Here is an 8,610-nt window from a genome sequence, read left to right as displayed (position 1 = left end):
ATCAATAATTGTTCTGGCAGTTGCTAAAAAGGGCCTTCCTAAAATCAAAGGAGTGTTGCTATCCTCCTCTATGTCTAGAACAACGAAGTCAACGGAAAATATAAATTTATCGATTTTAACTAGCACATCTTCAATAATACCCCTAGGAAATCTTATAGTTTTATCTACTAATTGAATGCTTATCCTAGGCTGTTTGAGTTTCCCAAGACCTAGTTGTTTAAACATTTTGCAAGGCATGACGTCAATACTAGCCCCTAAATCAGCTAATGCATTATTAACATCTAAACTACCAATTAAGCAAGGAATCGTAAAACTCCCTGGATCTTTTAGTTTGTTGAGTAGTTTATTCTGTAGAATAGCTGAGCAAACTGCGTTCAGCTTCACATGCAAAGCCTCGTCCAACTTCCGCTTATTTGCTAAAAGCTCCTTTAAAAATTTCAGTGCATTTGGCATCTGCGATAAAGCTTCAATAAACGGTAAATTAATATGTAATTTTTTAAGAGTTTAAGGAATTTACCAAATTGTTCATCTGAGTGGTCTTTCCTTGTTGCATTATGGTATGGCACGCGAGGTTTGTATTCTGTACTTACTGGTTTCTGCTCATTGTTGGTCTAACTCACCTTTACCTTTGCTTATCTTAGTTTCTTGCCTTGGTTCTGGTTCAGGTGTGACTAACCCTTCCTCATCTTGACTAGTAATCGCGTTGAGTTGCTCCCTTGGGTTAGATTCTATGTTGCTTGGCAAGCTACCTTGTGGTCGTTCAAAGATCAACTTGGCAAGCTATCCAATCTGAGTTTTGAGCCCTTGGATCGATGCTTGTTGATTCTTAAGTGCTGTCTCAGTATTCTGAAAACGAGTCTCTGACACCAAGATGAATTTGGTTAGCATCTCCTCAAGGTTCGGCTATTTCTCCTGCTGGTATGGTGGTTGTTGAAAACTCGGAGGATGTTATGGCCTTTGATTTCCTTGACTGCCCCACGAGAAATTGGGATGGTTCCTCCAACCTACATTATAAGTGTTACTATATGGGTTATTTTGGGATCTAGAGTTATTGTTACCCATATATTGGACTTGTTCCTCCTTGATGCTAAGGTTGAAGGGTTGATATTCTGCGCATGCTCCTCCTCCATTCGAATCGCACCTCATCACTGGATGTACCTGAGTAGAACCACACAAACTGTCAATATTTTTATTTAAGAGTTCTACTTGGTTAGATAGCATAGTAACCGCGTCGAGGTTAAAAACACCGGCTGCTTTTATCGGCTTTGTTCTCATAACTTTCCATTGATAGTTATTCAGTGACATCTCCTCAATAAATTCGTAAGCCACCTCATGTGTCTTATTATTAATAGTTCCTCCAACGGCTGCATCAATAATCTGCTGAGTCGAAGGATTTAGGCCATTATGGAACGTTTGAACGTGTAGCCAAAGCGGTAACCCATGGTGAGGGCATCTTCGCAAAAGATCCTTATATCTCTCCCATGCATCGTAAAGTGTTTCTAAATCCATCTGCACAAAAGAAGAAATATCAATACGTAATTTGGCGTTTTAGCCAATGGAAAATATTTTAATAAAAATTTGTTCCCAAGTAGTGATTGACCCTCGTGGTAACGAGTTCAACCATTGTTTAGCGTTATTTCTTAACAAAAAGGGAAACAACCAAAGGCGAATGGCGTCATCAGAAACGCTATTAATTTTGAAGGTATCGCAAAATTCTAGGGAATTTGCCAAGTGAGCATTGGGATCCTCGTCCTACAAACCATCAAACTGAACAAACCGTTGTATCATTTGAATTGTATTAGGTTTCAGTTCAAAATTATTTGCGGCAATAGTAGGTCTAATTATACTTCACTCAGTTTCTGTTAAATTAGGTTTAGCATAATCATACATAGTACGCGGAGCAGGATTTTGATTAACAGCAATTGCAAGAGGTAGCGGATTTTCTTGGTTTTTAGCCATCTCCTCGGTTGTGGTTTGAATATCGTCCTCTTGCTTATTCTCTGTGTATCTTAATCTTCGCCTTATTTCTCTTTGGTTTCTACGAACTATGCGATCGATCTCACTGTCAAAAAGCAATGGTCCTGACAGATTTCTTCTAGTCATAAACTATAACAACCTGCCAAAAAAGGGAAAAAAAAGAATTAGTAATAAAAATTAGAATAAAATTTAAATTGCAGTAAAAGTAAATGGCTAAAGTAATAAAAATCGAGTGTTCCCAATATCTGAGTTCCCCGAAAATGGCGCCAAAAACTTGATACGTGATATTCGTGACAGGTTTTAAATATTTATAATGAATCATTCTTGAAACTAACTATTATCACGATAAAGGCAAATGTACCTATCGTATAGTAGTATAGCTTTAGCAAGACCAGATTATCGAACCCAAAGGAACTAAAAGTACTAGTAATGATTGTCTTTTTATTATCTAGCCTAAGAAAAATAGGGTTTGTTTTAACTAGCTAATTAACTAAACTAAGAATTCACAGAAAATAGAATTGTGGAATTACTTTTCAAAAACTCGATTGATTGTGACAATACCTAAGGAAAAATCCACCTAGACTTCACTTGTTATTTGACTCTGAATCGGACGATTTATTCATTTGACTTGATCCGTAGAAATCCCTAAGCTATATTATTATCTCTCTCGAGACTAACAACGTCTAACCCTAGGTTGAATAATTGAAATCTCTTTCTAATTAACTCCCTAGGGTTGCATTAACTCGATCTATGGATCCCCTTATTAGGTTTCACCCTAATCTGGCAAAATCTTGTCACCCTATCTCTAGGGTCGCAACCAACTCTTCTTAATTATGACAAATGTTCTCTTAGACAAGGTCTATTCCTCCTCTAAATAAGAGCTTAACTTGAATCAATATCATAGAATATCAAAACAAGAATTAAGAACACATAATTAAGAACACGTCAAATATTTATCATTCAATTCAGATAATAATAACAAGATCTGTCTGAGGTTTCATTCCCCTTAGGTATATAGGGGTTTTAGTTCATAAATAAAAAGATAAACATCTCAGAAGAATAATGAATACAAAACATAAAGAAAAACCCAAAACTCCTTTAGGGGAAATCTTCAGTCTTGATGATGAATTCGGCTTCTGAGATGGATCAATCGACTTTCCTTGAGCAGTTCCTTACTTCCCTCTCTGTGTTTGTTTTCCTCCTCCTCTAGGGTGCATTTATAGGCTTTAAAATGCCTAAGAACCCTCAAAATCGGCCTTTTCTGAATTGGAGGTCGGCAAGAACAAGCCCGTGTGACACGCCCGTGTGCGATTGCTTAAGGCCGTGGTCAAGCCTATTAAATAGGCATGGGTGTGTGGTCCACCCGTGTGATTCGTGCTTCGATTCTGTCAAATTGACACGGCCGTGTGGTCTGCCCGTGTGGGGAGGTCCAGGCCGTGTTGATTTCTTACACCATTTTCTCCATTTTTCGCCCGTTTCTCGTTCCTTTCACTCTCCTATGCTCACCTAAGTATAAAACATGAAATTAAGGCATTAGGAGCATCGAATTCACCAATTTTAAGGAAAAATCATCCATAAAATGTGCCAAGCATGGGATAAAAATATGTATGAATTACGGTTTATCAGGCGACAACGTTCGCCTTCCCCGGATGGTAGTCGATAATCAATTCGTAGTCTTTTATCAGCTCTAACCACTGTCGTTGCCGTAGATTTAATTCCTTTTGATTCATCAAGTACTTTAAGCTCTTATGGTCGGCAAATACTCGGTATTTCTCTCAAAACAAATGGTGTCTCCAAATTTTCAGTGCGAACACGATAGCGGCCAACTCTAAATCATGCGTCGGGTAGTTTTTCTCATGTGGCTTTAGTTGTCTTGAAACGTAAACTATGACCTTACCTTCTTACATAAGCACGCACCCCAAACCATTTAAGGAGGCATCGCTGTATACTACAAACTCCTTGCCCGACTTCGGTTGCACTAACACTGGGGCTTTGGTTAACAAAGCTTTTAATTCCTCGAAACTATGCTGACACTTTTCTGTCCATTCAAATTTGACATCCTTTTGTAGTAGTCTCATCATCGGCGTAGCTATCATAGAGAATCCATTTCCAAACCGTCTATAGTATCCGGCCAGATCCAAAAAGCTTCAAATCTCTGTCACATTCTTTGAAGGTTTCCATTCAACAATAGCCAAGATCTTACTTGGGTCAATTCGGATCTCGTCTCTTGACACAAGATGTCCTAGAAAATCGACCTCATTAAGCCAAAATTCACTCTTACTAAATTTGGCATACAATCTCTTGTCTTTTAAGATTTGCAACACAACTTTTAGATGCTCTGCGTGCTCGCTCTTATCATGCAAATAAATCAATATGTCATCGATAAAGACAACGAAAATATTATCCAAATATGGCCTGAAAATGCGGTTCATCAGATTCATAAATACTGTCGAGGCATTAGTTAAATCGAAAGGCATAACGAGGAATTCATAATGCCCATATCTCGTCTGAAAAGTAGTTTTTGGTACATCTTGCTCTTTTACTCTCAACTGGTAGTACCCGGATCTTAGATCAATCTTGGAAAATACCGTGGCCCCCTTCAACTGATCAAACAGATCATCTATTCTTGGCAAAAGATATTTGTTCTTCACTGTTACATTGTTGAGCTGCCTATAGTCGATGCATAATCTCATCGATTCATCTTTCTTTTTCACTAAGAGTACTGGAGCACCCCACGGTGAAAAAATTGGTCTCGCAAAGCCCTTATCCGTTAGCTCTTGCAACTGTGCTTTCAACTCTTTTAACTCGGTTGGAGCTATCCTATACGGAGCAATCAAGATGGGCGTCATACCAGGAACCAACTCAATTCCAAACTCGATTTCCCTCACTGGAGGTAATCCAGGCAATTCTTTCGAGAACACGTTTGTAAACTCACAGACCACTGGTACAAATTCAATCTTCAACTCAGACACTTGAGTATTCAACATAAAAGCTAGACAGGCCTCATATCATTTCCTCAAATATTTCTCAGCAATTAAAGACGATATTACTATAGGCAGATTATCTAATCCATCTAGTCCAACTCGAAGAACATTCCCGCCTTTACATTTCAACTCAATAACTTTCCTCCTATAGTCCATTACAACACTATGAGAAGTCAACCAATCCATCCCAAGGATTATGTCAACTTCACTAAACAACAATAACATCAAGTTAGCTGGAAAACAATGACGTCTAATTGTCAAAGGACAATTCTTACACACTTGGTCCACTAACACATATTTGCCTAACGGATTAGACACTTTGATCACAAACTCAGTGGACTCTACTAGCATGCTCGTACGAGGTACCAATTCCATACAAATATATAAATGGGTAGATCCCGGGTCAATTAAAGCAACAATAGTTATATCATGAATAGAAAAAGTACCCCGTGATCACATTAGGAGAATCTGCCTCTTTCCGAGCTCGAATAGCATAAGTCCTTGCAGGCGCTCTGCCCTTGGACCTCAATGCAGCAACTCTGGGTGCACCTCTGTTAGAAGCCCCGCTCCCTGGGTTTTTTTCTGGTCTGCCCCTCAATGAAGCACTGCTTGCCTTTACTTCTTGCTTTCTCTCTCTCATCTCAAGGTAATCACGAATAAAGTGGTCTAAAGACTCACACTTCTAGCAACCCCTCTCGTTTCCTCGGTATTCGCCAAAATGATGCCTGCCATACTGCGAGCATTTTGGCCTATTTGGTTGAGCACTACTGACACTCGCGACGGAAGCAGTCTGGGCTGTAGAAGTTGCATTCTGTCAGTTCTTGTTCCTATTTGAAAACCCCACCGAAACATTCGATCGGGTAGCAAACTCTTTTGATCTTTTAGATGAGGACTGATATGATTTTCTAGTTTGTCTCTTTTTTGAATCTCGCAACTCAATAGCTACTTTTTTCTTTTCTTTTACTAGCTCCTCAGCCTTGCATGCTCTCTCGACAAGTACTAAAAATTCTCTTATCTCTTAGATGCCAACAAACACTCGGATGTCTTCATTAAGTCCATCCTCAAACCTCTTACACATGGTAGCTTCAATGGATATGCATTCACGCAATTATTTGCTGAGTTTCACAAACTCGCGTTCATACTCCGTCACAGTCTTATTACCTTGCTTCAACTCTAAAAATTCCATCCTTTTTTGATCCATGAACCTCTGGCTAATATATTTTTTTCGGAACACTTCTTGGAAAAATTCCCAAGTTACTCTTTCTCTCGGTACCATAGACACGAGAGTATTCCACCACTGATATGTCAAATCCCGTAAAAGTGACACTGCACACTTCACGCATTCTTCAGGTGTGCATGACAATTTATCAAATACCCTGATTGCATTTTCTAGCCAAGATTCTACTCTCTCCGGATCATCATCTATGCTAGCTCGAAATTCCTCGACTCTTTCTTTCTGGATCTTGTCTACCGGAGGCTTCTCTCTTCTAATCATGTCCGCGCTTTGTGAAGCTACTGGGCATACTGAGAAATCAGGGGAGCTGGGGGAGATGGAGTGTTCGGGTTTGCACGAATAAATTCTATGTACCAAGCATCCATCATCCGAAGGTAGGCTTCTCTAGCCCCTCCATCCTAGCCCATAGTTACTAGCTCACTCTCTACTGGCGCGGTCCCTTCAGCGGGAGCCGATTCCACGTCATCTGTCGTTGCTCTATCAAGATCCATTTACTATATATAAAAACATAATTTATAATCGTCAGAGATCATCACACTATTAGTATACAATTATGGCATGTATGGCTAGACTCATACTCTCGCTAGGTTAGTCTTAGAATTAACTAAACCATAGCTCTGATACCACCAAATGTAACACCCAATACCCGTAACCCATGCCGGGCAGAGTACAAGGTATTACCTCACTTGATCTCATGCTTACGATCAATCTCAAGTCACTGAGATTCTGTCAAATTTTAAAACTTTTTCTATATCTACTCTAGACTCCTTATTATGGGCCTACGAGTCCCAAATCAATCATTGTAAACTAATCAGAACCATTCTGGGTCCCTAACCCAACTATGAAAATTTCTTCCTTGAACAGGTCACACACCCGTGTGGAAGGGTAACACGCCTGTGTGACTATTTTAACATGGTCGTGCTGATGGCCCATGTGGCTCACACGGCCTAGGCCCCTAGGGACACGCCCGTGTCCAATACCTATGTGGAATTAAATTCTAATTTACACCTACAGGGATTTTCACACGGCCAGACACACGCCCGTGTCAATGGCCGTGTGTCAATGGCCTATGTCCCTCACACGGCCATGACACGCCCGTGTTCTAGCCCGTATGCAAAAACTTGGACATTTTGTTTCTGACGTCAACATCCCTAAAATGTCACACAGCCATGCCACACGGCCGTGCCCTAAGTAGTGTCTTCCACATGGCTGAGACACACGCCTGTGTCTCTACCCGTGTGTTTAATACCATACATACTAACTTGAAATTTTTACGTGCAGGGGACACACGGCCGAACAACACGCCCATGGGGCAGACCGTGTGTCACACACGGCCTAGACACACGCCCATATGTCTACCCGTGTGGACAATATAAGGCCATTTACCAAGCTTCATTGCCACCCTTATATACCTAGTTCCATGCAAATACCAACCAATTCCGAGACAATATATCTTCTATAAATTAAAAATAGTGTTAGCTATCATTCAAGGCTTAATACAAAATAAAGGATTCCAAACCTGGGGCATTGCAATTGGCCAATTCTCAAGGACACAAAATGATAAAGTCTAAGTCCTATACATGCCATATTCAAAAATATAAATCCAAATATACCGGTTCTTCGGCTAATAATGTGATTGATATCTCTAACTTTCGGAGATCCTTGAGGTAATTAGGCGAAACTAAAAGGAAATGAAAAGGAAAAGGAGTAAGCATTAAAGCTTAGTAAGTTGCATATAAGTAATATACAACAACAATCACCATGATCATGATACCAAGGTAAGCATAAGTATAACTTACTCATTGCCGTCCATACAACCCACAAGTCATGTATATAGAGTTTTTATCTCATACGTACCAATTAGGTACCTGTACCACTCACAACACAGTTATACTTTTCTTCGTTAAGCTAAAATCACTACTCTCACCGTTGAACTATTCAGAACACTATCAGATATTCCATAAGCCTCAAACATAGGCAAGTTGCAGATGTCATGTCCCAGACATGGTTTTACACTGATACATTTCATAGCCGATGCATGTCCCAGACATGTCTTACACTTGCTTACGTCCTGAGGCCGATGCATGTCCCAGACATATCTTACACTAGCACTTGTCTCAATGCCGATGCCATTTCCCAGACGTGGTCTTACACTTACTCTCATAATGTGGCCGATGCATGTCCCAGACATGTCTTACACTAGCCCACAATAACCCATATGTCATGGCATGTATATCTGATTTATTTCCTAGGTTCAAACGGGAACTCTGCTATCTCTATTATCATCATGCTTTCTTAATTCCAAAATCAAGCAATTCATGCTATGTTAATTTCAAGTATAATTCATTACATACATTAACAATGTAGTTGTATTATTTATATAGAACTTACCTCGGATTACAAAACGTACACGAC

At 39.8% G+C, this 8,610-nt stretch overlaps 1 non-coding gene across 1 annotated transcript; it reads left to right on the top strand.

Annotated features, from left to right (window-relative positions):
* The first annotated feature begins 1,435 nt into the window (after positions 1-1,435).
* Positions 1,436-1,542, top strand: LOC121210614 (small nucleolar RNA R71). Its single transcript, XR_005905728.1, has one exon. It is a non-coding gene; the product is annotated as a small nucleolar RNA R71 (small nucleolar RNA).
* The last annotated feature ends 7,068 nt before the right edge of the window (positions 1,543-8,610 follow it).

The sequence above is a fragment of the Gossypium hirsutum genome, chromosome A11 (genome assembly GCF_007990345.1).
Source record: "Gossypium hirsutum isolate 1008001.06 chromosome A11, Gossypium_hirsutum_v2.1, whole genome shotgun sequence".
Classification (NCBI taxonomy): domain Eukaryota; kingdom Viridiplantae; phylum Streptophyta; class Magnoliopsida; order Malvales; family Malvaceae; genus Gossypium; species Gossypium hirsutum.
This window is presented reverse-complemented; position numbering and strand designations above follow the sequence as displayed.